The 11594-nt window shown below is 45.3% G+C and overlaps 1 long non-coding RNA gene across 1 annotated transcript; it reads left to right on the top strand.

The window, feature by feature from the left end:
* Positions 1-409: 409 nt before the first annotated feature.
* On the top strand, positions 410-8286 carry LOC121836349. Its single transcript, XR_006077888.1, has 3 exons — positions 410-629; positions 6354-6355; positions 8275-8286. It is a non-coding gene; the product is annotated as an uncharacterized LOC121836349 (long non-coding RNA).
* Positions 8287-11594: the final 3308 nt, after the last annotated feature.

Raw genomic sequence — 11594 nt, forward strand, 5'->3', positions numbered from 1 at the left:
CGAACTTAAATACATTCTTGAGTGTCTTGCGCAAGTTGTCTTTTTTTTGTGTTGTCAACTCCCTTGCTGATGCCACACCGTCTGGTCAGCATGCCTTCGTTTTGTCAGATGTCTAATACGGCGCGTTGGCATATCTCAAACAATTACTGCTGGTGTGCGATCGGCATTTCTTTCTTTTGCAAAGACACCTCCCGTGGTGTGTACGCTGCTTTAACTTCAATAACACCTTAGAGAAGAGCTAAGTTGGGAGACTTGCCAGTGTAGCGCGAAGTCCTTGCGTCTACCAGAGCCGATTGGATTATAGCGATTCACATTAGTCAATCGCTATAAAACTATAATCCAATGTGACGACTAAATGGCTCTTCCTGATTACGCAGTTGATGCTGGCATCGGTCGGCTGCCTTCCAACATGTGGCCAGCACCCGTCGCCTCAAGTGCAGCGTCAAGATGCTGACTCACCCTGCATCAACGATAACTACTCAACGGGACCACGTGGCTTCGTGACGTCTACACCGTTCCCGACAGCAGCGACATCACCTACAAAAGCCGCGTCCCAACTGGATTTTGCCAGTGGGCATGGTAGCGCATCTCGGAGCATGACGACTAAATGGCTCTTCCTGATTACGCAGGTTAGTAAAAATAAGTCAATTTATTACGAGTTTAAGAGCAATTATGTTTGTCTTATTGTGCTGCCATGCCCCGGCACTGTTCTTCGCATCCTTGTAGAATGTGTTCGCACGGTAAAGTTGTTGATATTACTGGCCGGTGACGTGGAAACTAACCCCGGCCCTGATAAAGCTAGTAAAGCTGATACGCAGGATCCCATTCAGCAGATTTTAAAAAGCCAGAAGGACATTGCCAAGGACATCAAAGAAATGCGAAAGGAACAACAAAGCGTTAAGGAAATGTTTGTAGGTGTGAATAAGCGAATATGTGCTATTGAGGCCACCATTGAGGAGGTCAATGGCACGGCAAAGTCCTTCCAGGCTTACGAGGCTAATGTTGCTGAGCTAAATCACACTGTTTCCGATTTAAGAGTGACTGTTTCTCAAATGGGAAAGAAGCTTGATGACTATGAAAATCGTAGTCGACGGAACAATGTTATTGTTTTCGGTATACCTGAAGATCGTCAAGAAAACCCTGTCCAACTCAAGCAGAAAGTTTGCAGTGATGTTTTTGTTGGTAAATTGGATGTACATGTCACCACCATTGAAAGGATCCACCGGCTTGGTTATAACAAAGGAAATCGCCCGAGGCCTGTGATTTTGAATGTTCGTGACTTTAACGAAAAGGTCAATTTATTTAAAAACGCTTACAAACTAAAAGGTTCCGAAATTTCTATCTCCGACGACTACTCAAAACAAGTACGATTACTTCGAAAAAAATTGTGGGATAGTGCAGACGCTAACAGGAGGCAAGGTGACAGGGTAAAACTCGTCTACAACAAATTGATAATCAACAACTTGTCTTACACGTGGGACACGGAAAATGACACGAGAATTTGTATTTCCACACCAGAACGTTCCATGGCGTCTGTTGAAGGTGCCTTTTCACCGTGACACGTCGTACCTTGTTCGAAATCTTTGAAATTAATAAACGTCAATGCCAGAAGTGTTGCTAATAAAATCGTTGACCTTGAGTGTTTGTTGTATGATCACGATCCTGACATTGTTGCCGTAACAGAAACGTGGCTGCATAGTTCTATTCATGATTCAGAGATTATTCCCCCATCGTATAACATTGTTCGGAACGATCGCGAATCACGTGGTGGTGGCGTTGCCGTTATCCTGAAAAATCATTTGGATTTTGTTGTAATCAATGACGCTCCTGATATCGAGTGTTTATGGCTAAAGCTTACCGGGTTTACTCCGCCAATCGTCGTCGGCGTAGTCTATCGTCCGCCAAATGCTTGCTCATCCGTTCTTGATCTTCTTGCTGATTTTGTTTTTAAGATTAAACAAAAATACCCGGTTCTTGTTATGGCTGGTGACTTTAACTTACCCTTAATTAATTGGGATTCTATGTGTAGTGGCAGTGATTGCCCTAATTCATCCTTGCTAGTTGACCTGGTTTATAATAACAATCCACTTCAAATTGTTAGTAGTCCAACACGAATCACCTCGTCTTCTCAATCTACACTAGACCTCGTGTTCCTATCGGAACCACTTGCAGCACGTACGTACGACTGCCAAGTGGTGGATGGGATCTCTGATCATCAAATGGTACTCGTTGAGTTTTCAACTTCAACACTTCGTCCTTCATTACGTAAAAAGATTTCTAGGCGTGTGTTTAATTTTTCTAAAGCAGAAGACGAGTCAGTACTTGACGTGCTTGAGGTGTCGTTTGATTCTTTTTCAAACATGTGTTCTGATGGTTCTTCTATTGATACCCTTTGGAATTATTTTAAAGAAACCGTGCTTGAATGTTTACGAAGGTTTGTTCCAACGAGTATCAAAGTTACCAGAAAACATAATCCATGGATCACTCGCGATATCCTACACCTAAAACGAAAAATTAATCGTGCCAGGAAGGGCAAAAGACGTTTAAATATCAATGAAATGCGTACAAGACTGAAAGCTATGATTCGTCTTGCAAAACATAAGTATAACAATATAACTTTGCACACGTTCCTTAGGGAATCACCCGATAAGTTTTGGAGGTCTTTGTCCCCGGTTCGAAAAGACATTTCCAAACTTATGGTTTCGGACAGATTATCAACGGATGACTGTGCCATCGCTGACGGTTTCAATGATTATTTTTCATCTGTTTTCACCTCAGATAACGGCATTATTCCTTGTTTAAACCTGTCACCCAACCTATCAGTGTTACCCGATGTTTTTATCTCTCCCGATGGACTGTTTTCAGCGTTGCTTAATCTTTCGACAAAAAAAGCTGCTGGTCACGACGGCATTCCAAATATGTTCCTCGTTCGCTACGCAGAATGGTGCTCAAAGTATCTTTATCTAATATTTAAAAAATCATTGTCGGAGTCCGTCATTCCTGTAGAATGGAAGATTGCCAAGATCGTTCCCGTTCACAAATCTGGATCTCATCTCTTGCCTGGGAACTTCCGGCCGATTTCTCTGCTTCCTTACTGCTCTAAACTCTTAGAGCACGTTGTTTTTAAACATTTCCCTATTGGAAAAACGTACAAGAAACAAACCTGCTGCTTGTACAGTCCTGGTATGACACCACCATAATTTATTGTTATTATACATGCAGCTAATTTGGTTTTGCGTTCTCCATAACTGGAGATACCGGCACCGCTATGGCTCCGGGTCTGTCTATACTGGCAGCCGGTTTGCTCGCCGATATGACTCGGTATGGCTGGTATGATTGTGCGTCCGATGACGTAGACGACCGCCATCTTTCCAACGAAACGCCTATACCACAAGACCACCGGTATAACTAAACCATACATGCAAAAAGACGACCGCCATCTTCCAACAAAAACGTCCATCGTTTACCACCGGTATCGTTACATACATCATACATGTCGAAAAATAACATAAGCCGCGTTTACATGAATGCGACTTAGTCGCATTGAATCCAGTTGCCGCATTCAATATGCGGTCATGTAAACGGCATAATGCGCAAAGCGCATCGCATTAAAGTCGCTAGACAGAGGTGGATTGAGATGGCGAGTGCGCATTCATTCAGCCCATGTAAACGAAGATCGCATCGCATTTTGGAACGGGGAGGATTATCGGAAGGCGCTCGCTGCGGGAGCGAGTGAACAGCTGAGAACATGGTGGCGGCCAACCTCGTCGGCGGCGCGGAGAGCGGTCCCGCAATTTTTTTCCCGAGAACAAACGCAAGCTTTTATTGCGATCATAAGTAAGCGGAATTTAGCGGAGCTGCTCGGTGAGGGCGGCCCCGTCCAAACCTTTGCGAAGTACGACTTGCGCGTCCGAAGGGGTCACAAAGGCTTCGGTGCAAGCACGCATGACACCGAGAGCTCCGATCACTGTAGAGCACTGCATGGTTGCGCAGAACGAGCAGCTCCTACCTCGCTGCCGTTCCTGGCTGCGCAAGAGCCTCTCGGACTCGGGGTCTGGTCGCGATTGGCGAGGTCTGGCGCGGCGAAACGTGGAGGCTTCCTCAAAGCGTGCACACACACGTCGCCTCTCGTTCAGAGTGGACCGGCGGCCCGGACTGGAGTCCTAAACGCCTTGGTTTTGATGCTTCTTCCGTCTCCCAACTTCTTCCACAGCACCGAAGACAGCGGGCGCGATCTTTACGTTCACTGAATGCGTCGAAAGGCCTCCACGTGCGATGCACCGGAAAACGTGATGCGGCTGGTGCCGGAACGGAACTGACGGAACTGCATAACTTCGAGCTTTGAGTCAACGTGCACGGCTACAAACCGATCGTGACACTAAGCCGCGGATACCGCATCGCCGGTCGACAGGGGCAAATGGCCCGTTGCTCGTATCGTGGGCCGTGACTCGTACTCGGCCAACTCGGCGTCTTTTCGTGGCCCCTCGCGTCGTCGCAACCAGCCGCAAACATACCAGCCCGCGACCGTGGCCGATGTCGGAGAAAAGCGAAACCGAAACGTAAAGCTTCCGCCCAGTGGCTTCCGCTGCCGCGCCTTTTCTAACTTCCCGGCCAGTCCCGGTTTACACGCAGCCAGACGTAGCGGTTTTGGCGCTGGCTCCTTCTGCGTTTTACGGGACAGATGTTTTACGGTCCGTTTCTACTGCGTCTCTGGCTCTCAACTCGACGACGCCTCTCATGGTTCAACCAGGCGTGGTCAGCCGGGGTCAGCACAGCGCGGCCGGCTCAACTCGTCCGATCGCCGGACCGCAGGCGACTTCCGATTTCGGCCGTTAGGCCCAGGATCCGAAGGACTCTGTTTCCGTGAAGCGGTAAGCGAATCTCGTCCCGTTTTCGTTCTACTTTTAAATTACGTTAGGTGCGCTACAGTGTAAGCATGCGTGCCAAGTGTTCGTGACAATTTTGAACTAGAATAATTGTGCTTCATTGCGGTTTGTCATTTACGAAAAAGTAAATCGAGCAATGAACGAGGAGCCATGCTTGAAAACGATGTATGTACGATGCTAACTTCTACCTGGGCGGCTTAAAAAAAAGTCAAGACTGGTTACGGTTGGATGCGAGGCTGGTCCCAATGCAATGGTAACCACTTAGAGCACCTTTCTGAACAGCATGTAAGCAATATAGCGATCAACGAGACGAGCGACGACGAGAAGCTCATGTGCCGGCGCCGAGCGACGAAGATTTCTCACTCTCGCTGCTTGCGCCGCTCGGTTCCTGGGCTTCTAGAAAACGTCGCTCATCACCTTGATCGCTCGCACCAATCGCTTTCATAATGTGTGTCTCGTCGCGCAGCTGACTACCGTGTTTATTCAAATATATGTCGACCTTTTTTTTTTCTTTTCTTTTATTTTTTTTTTTTTTTTTTCGGAAATCGTGACTAAAGAATTTCGACCTACATTCGCGACCAAATTTTGCGACTGTACCGGAGGCATGAAGTTATCGAGTCACCGAGCCGGCGTTGCCGTAGAGCTGCGCCGCTTCTTGTTTCCAAAAGCTTTTGTTAAACACCCGAAAACAACAGCGGTGGCCGATGCCGCTATCGCGCGCACCTCTTGGGGCATTGGATTTCGCCATCGCACCTCTAGCGTTCCCCTTGCTGGGCAATGGGGAAGGAGAGGAACGCGATGCGCCATGCACTTTGTCCTCCATCCTCGCAAACGCGCACAAAAAAAATAACAAAAAAAAATATGTTACTTTTGTTAGTTGCTTGAGGCGGCTCGGCTCGCGTGTTGCTCATGGCGACACGGCGGCTTTGTTTGCGTCTTTGTAGTTTGTCTTTCGTCGCTTTCGACGGTGTCAGTGAAGTATTGTGGCGGATTTGCGAGGATGTCTACCAAGCTGTGAAGTGATGTAAATAAAGGTTTCTTTCTTTTGCCCAAAATTTCCCCTGTTCTTAAAAATAAAAAAAAAAAGTCGACCTATATTTGAATTTTTTTTTTTTTTTATTCTCGGTGGGTCCAACAAATAGAGTTCGACCTATTTTCGAGTAAATACGGTAACTTTAATTTTTATTTTGGGTTACGTCGGACGTAACTCGAATGCTTGACAGTTACGTTGGGCGTAACTTTAATTTTTATTTCGGGTTCCGTCGGACGTAACGTTAGACACTGCGTTACACTTAAGAAAAATAGGGGCTGATGGTTCATCATATAAACCAACCATTTGTGTTTAATTAAAGGGAATCACTGGCCTAAAAAAAATACTGCTGTCCTATAGGAATGTAGCGCTTCAGATAAATTTGTTAATTTTTACTTTTAGTCTCTGCCCCACCAGATACAACATCTGGCCTAAAGCAGTGTTCCGGATCTCCTTCCAAGACCTCAGGCGGGTCGTCATTCAATCCAGGAGGCGGCGGCGTCTCATGGGCGTGTTGTTGGTGCTTCTTACTGGATGGTGCTACCGAGGGAAAAGTGGTCGTGCTTGGGAAAGGCAAGTATGGCCGCCATAAGTATAGATATTGTTTTTACCTTTGCTCGAACCCACCTTTAAGAAATGCACAGTTCGCATGTGTGCATCTCTCAATGCTTCTACAGTCGGCTGTTAATATTTGGAGTGCTCCAACTCTGTCAGCGCTAGTTTCTCTAGATTATGCAAATGGGATGCAACACTAAACCACATATGCTCTCGCAACAAACAGTGCTCTGCTGAAGCACGCACTGTGGAATCTACTCTGGCTTTATAATGCAGCACAAAATAGTTGACGCCAAGTATAGCTACTTTTGTGACTCCGTTTTACCAAAAGCTCTGCCGAAATAAACTTGCCACCTTATAGGTAGTGCAAAAGAACCTCGCGTGCCTAACCTGGAGAAGGGCATTTTTTTCATAGGTCAATTTTTTCTTAAACCAATACCTTCAGCCTCCTTGAAATGTTAACATCATGTGACACTCAGAAGAACAGTAAACCCCTTAATGTTGGCGAACCTTTAATTTTCGCGGCCTTTAATTTTGCGGAATTCAGTGACTGTGATTATGTCCTCTGTGACCGATTCGAGAAGAAATAGGGGCCACCAAGATAAGGGGGTTTTACTGTCCATCGGAGGAGAGAGGAAGTCACCTTTGTTTGTATGCAAGAGTAAAACCAACAACAACAATCATGGTGCCGACACTTTGTGAGCCTATCTGTGTCTATTGAATGATATCAATTTTGTTTTTGTTCGTTAAAAATTGTTGCCTGTCCACTGTGGGATGTCGTCTTCAACACGAGCAGTGGTTTTCCTCTGAAGCAGGCAGCATGGACGCGTGCCGCAGCACAACATAGTTTATTTGCAGGTGGTACCGCAGTTTGAAGGATGGTTCTCACAATATGGGGGAATCGCAATTCAATGTTCTACCTCGGGCGTAGACAAGATTTGCTCATTCTAAATCATTTTGTCTACAAATCTACAAATCGGGAACTTGCAACGAATGTACCCGCATGGTTGGAAGGGCCAGACAAGCCTTGCGAGCGCTTCGTTTTCTAGCCTCTCAGTCCTGAACCTACTCACGCACCACATGTGTAGATGTTCCGGTACGTGGGAGCACTTATTTGGAAAATGGTGAATGGCAACTGTTGTTATCTTTAAGGTGGACTGCATATTTGCAGTACTTTTCCTCACTTAAAAATATGTCTTACTAAAAATATGTAGTATAGCCGATGACAAAAAGAGAATGACTGGGCGTCCTCCAGCACATGCTTGTGCTTTTCACCCCGCTTTAGACAGATGTGCTCGCTCCAGGCTCATCAGGCGCTGAAACGTCATCGAAGGTAGCAGACGGGCTGGAGGTCGAACAACGGAGACTTCTCCCTGCCTTCCTGATGGTGTCAGTGAGCATGTACTTCTATACTCTAACTTAGCTTAACCTGCACAGAGCTGAGTAGAATAGGCTTGGCAAGTGCCCTTATTGCATATGCATTTGTACAGCTGAGGCACTTTCTAAATCAAGAACATTGTGTACCTTACCTTCAAAAACACATCATTTTGGGGGTGCAAAAGGAATTCTATGGCATATTTTTGTTTGTATTGTCCTATTACGCATCGACTCCTTCAACTTAATGCGGAGTCGACCCAGCCTCTTGAAAAATTTAATGCTTGCCAGGTAATTGTTTTGCATTTAGTTGATATATCAGTATTCAGTTAGGTATCCCAAGTCATTAGTCGTTGAGGTGGAGTCTCTCTGTAAGTCAGTCATGTTTAACAGTCATAGAAATGCTTGTCAAATAATGGCACTGTCGAGGACATGTATTCAGCTCGAACAATCGCTGGGCACAAGCTGGTCGTGTGGTTACAGGCAGCAAACATCCCGGTTGGAACGTCCTATTTCGCAATGTAGCTGCAGACTAAATGAGGGCCCCACTCATAAACGTCTATACTTTTAGTCTCTTTAAGCTGGACCACTTTTGAAACTACAAGCCTTTGCAGCAAAAATAGCATGACGCATGATTATAAGCTCGACGTACCATGGCGTCCAACTAGAAGGTCACATGGCTTGCTTTGTGCACTGAATTTGCAAGGATGGCTTGAAGCTTCTGTCGTGGTTAACTTTAAGCTGAGATAGTTTAAAATAATGCTCTCAGTTTTTAGTGTTGCCCGGCATGGTTAACAAGTTGGTGATATAGCGCTGCATTGAAAAGTCTGTGCATTCATGACTGTATCACCTTATGAATGCAAGCTACCTATTAAACTCTTCGTTTTTCAGAGAAATGAAATGCACTTTGCTTCCAATTGCACCCGCTTCTGTAACTTCATGGTATGAAGCACCTTATGGCTGCAAGCTCTGACCGATCTTGTTCTGTGGTCTGCGCAGGCCCATATGAGGGAGTCACTCCGAGAGCCTCACCAGAGTTTCCTGCCCGTGGTCGTTCTAAATGTTTTTGTTGTAGGTATGCATCCTTTCTGTCTTTCCCTTAATTCTAATTGTACTCAAACGTCTTCTTTTCATTGTCGCCGATTTGCCTCAAAATTGGTTAAGCACACAAATGCACGCTGTACAACTGTATTGTACATATTTTTTCCAAGGTAACTTTTCTTTGCCAAAGTTAGATTTTTTTATGAAGGTTAGTCTTTTTTGTTTTTATTTTCAAATTTATGTGAGTTTCCATGGGCAACACTAAAACGTTATGCCAGAAGCAAGGACAAGTTCACTGCTCTAATTTGTTCTCAACTGATTGCAAGAAATTTCGTTAATGTCGTGAAACCTCCTTCCAGCGCTTGCTTTGCAGCATAAAAAAAAATTATACATAGGACATACTGTTTCTTAAACTGCTTGCTCATTCTGCAGGTCTGCCTGCCATAGATGTCGTGCTACTGGAGAGCAGGCGAATTCGATTGCTGGTTTTGCCATTGCTTTTTTTTTTTTAGACATTGTCTTAGTAGTTCTTGTAAATTTGGAGATTTTCCTAAAAAGCAAGCCGGGAAGAATATTTAGTTTAGTTAGGAAGCTGAAAATAATGATTTAGTACCCCTTTGTCACTAAAATAGATACTGTGTGCTGCTGTTAGTGTCAAGCCGAGATCCACGCTTTTTTGGCATTTTGCTCAGAGTGGTACCCATTCTTATTCGTTAGCCTCTTGGTGTGCCAACTAAACTCTTTGTATACAGACACCTGCCCTCTGCTGGTACACTCTACCCTCATGTTCAGCGAGTGTATGAACTGGAGTTGGTATCCACAGTCGACACTCGCTGAGCACGAGGGTAGGAAAATCTTTCCATTGCAGCAGAGCCATATATGGGGAGAGTCTGGCAGTCTATGATTTTGCTGCCGTAACGTCTCCCTTCCGAGTGAGCTGATCAGCCCGCGGCACAGAGCAAGAGGCGTGAGCGCATGCGCGTGAACTCTAGGCTGCTCCCAGCTGAGCGGGGAGGGCCGCCATTTTCATTCATTCGCCTGGCATGGGATCGATATTCAAAAATTCGGTTCTTTCCTTTTATTTGGCAGGCTCTGGCAATAAAATGATATAGTGTTATTCCTCGGTGGCTTAAAAACCTAAAGAAAGAAGTTCCTCCATGTTTGAACGCACTTTTATTTAGGCAAAAAAAATAAATAAGCCCGTAGCAGACGACACGTAGCCTCAACAGTGCTCCGTGCAGACAGCTTTGCGTCAAAATGGTGGTCGTCTCCTCTTTGTTTCTCTGCTGCCTTCTCTCTCCCTCCTTCGGCGTTCTCCTCCCTTTCCTCCTCTCCGGCGCCTTCGTTGCCACACCCGCTGGCTAAACTCTCCCACTATACGGCTTTGCATTGCAGTAGTAGTTTTATTTGTAGTCTTTACAGTTGAATGTGAATATTTGACAGAAGTCTCAGGTTGGGGCGAAAGGGGGTTAAATGAATGCATTTGATCATTCACCTAAATTCGGTACCCATCATTTTAGCGCCTACGTAGCTTTGTCCTGGGGGGTGACTATGACTAAAATAAGAGGATCTATGTGCTGATCACGAAAGAATATGCTAGCCATTCTAATGTAGCTCTGCCAAGTACTTGATTGTGATTTGTTTTTATTTTCAGCTACTTGGGTGCCTCAAGATCTGGAGATCCTAGTGGCCACAAGCTTGGACTCAATCTTTTTCTGTGGTCTGGGCAGGACCATGGGGGAGGTAATCCCAGCAACAAGAGCATCGCAGTATCTCCCTGGCTGTGACTTTCGGTCTGCGTCACGACAGGGGAGTCCTCGTGCCACCAGGTGTTAGGTATGCCACTTGAAATAAGCATTTTTCTTACCTATTAATAGAACAGCAAAAGCACTACTAAGCCTAAAATGAAAAAAAAACATATTCAAATCTTGGGTTGGATGAAATTCCAATTACAAAAAGGAGTCTGCAGACATGATTAACATGTGAACTTAAAGCCCGCGGATGTAGGTTCGACGGTGTCACAGAAATAACTTCCCGCAGATCTCCTTGCTCGTGCTATACCCAAACAAATTCTTAAAATAATCATTGTGTTTCGTTGGTGTCATCAATCTTATGTCCCTACCACACTCACCAGTCGGGACATGTGAAATATAAAAAAAACAGGAACTTGCACATTGTCAGCTCTGCAAAGATTTATATAGTAAACAGAGCATACCACGTTCAGCTTAACAAAAAAATTCAGTGCAGGCCTATATTCATGGTTCACATATGTGTAATTGCTCTTTATAATGAAGTGAAAACTGCTTAAGTTGTGGCCCACTACAGGCTTTCTATTAGTGTTAAAAAGTGCGGTAGAAAATATGATTGCGCTCGGAAGACGGGGACATAGGAAGGACAGACACAACAGAGCGCTAAGTTTCAACTGATTTAATTCAAGAACCTCAGCGTAGAAACGGACTGTGTCACCGCACCACATCTCAACCAATCCGTGGCCCTGCCACGGACCGCAAGTACGCCAAATCCTTATCCGCCAAGTCAATTGACGCCACACTGACACAACTTGTGCCGGAACTGTTTATAGTGTCAGCCTCCATAATCTCGCTAACAGTCCTATCTTTGTGCCTCTCAAGAACAATAGACGAAACAAATAATGGTTTGCACCCGCAGTCATGACAGTGACACGACAGATCATGACTGCGAGTGCAAAC

This window comes from Ixodes scapularis, unplaced genomic scaffold (genome assembly GCF_016920785.2).
Source record: "Ixodes scapularis isolate PalLabHiFi unplaced genomic scaffold, ASM1692078v2 PGA_scaffold2__306_contigs__length_199485367, whole genome shotgun sequence".
In the NCBI taxonomy this organism is placed as follows: domain Eukaryota; kingdom Metazoa; phylum Arthropoda; class Arachnida; order Ixodida; family Ixodidae; genus Ixodes; species Ixodes scapularis.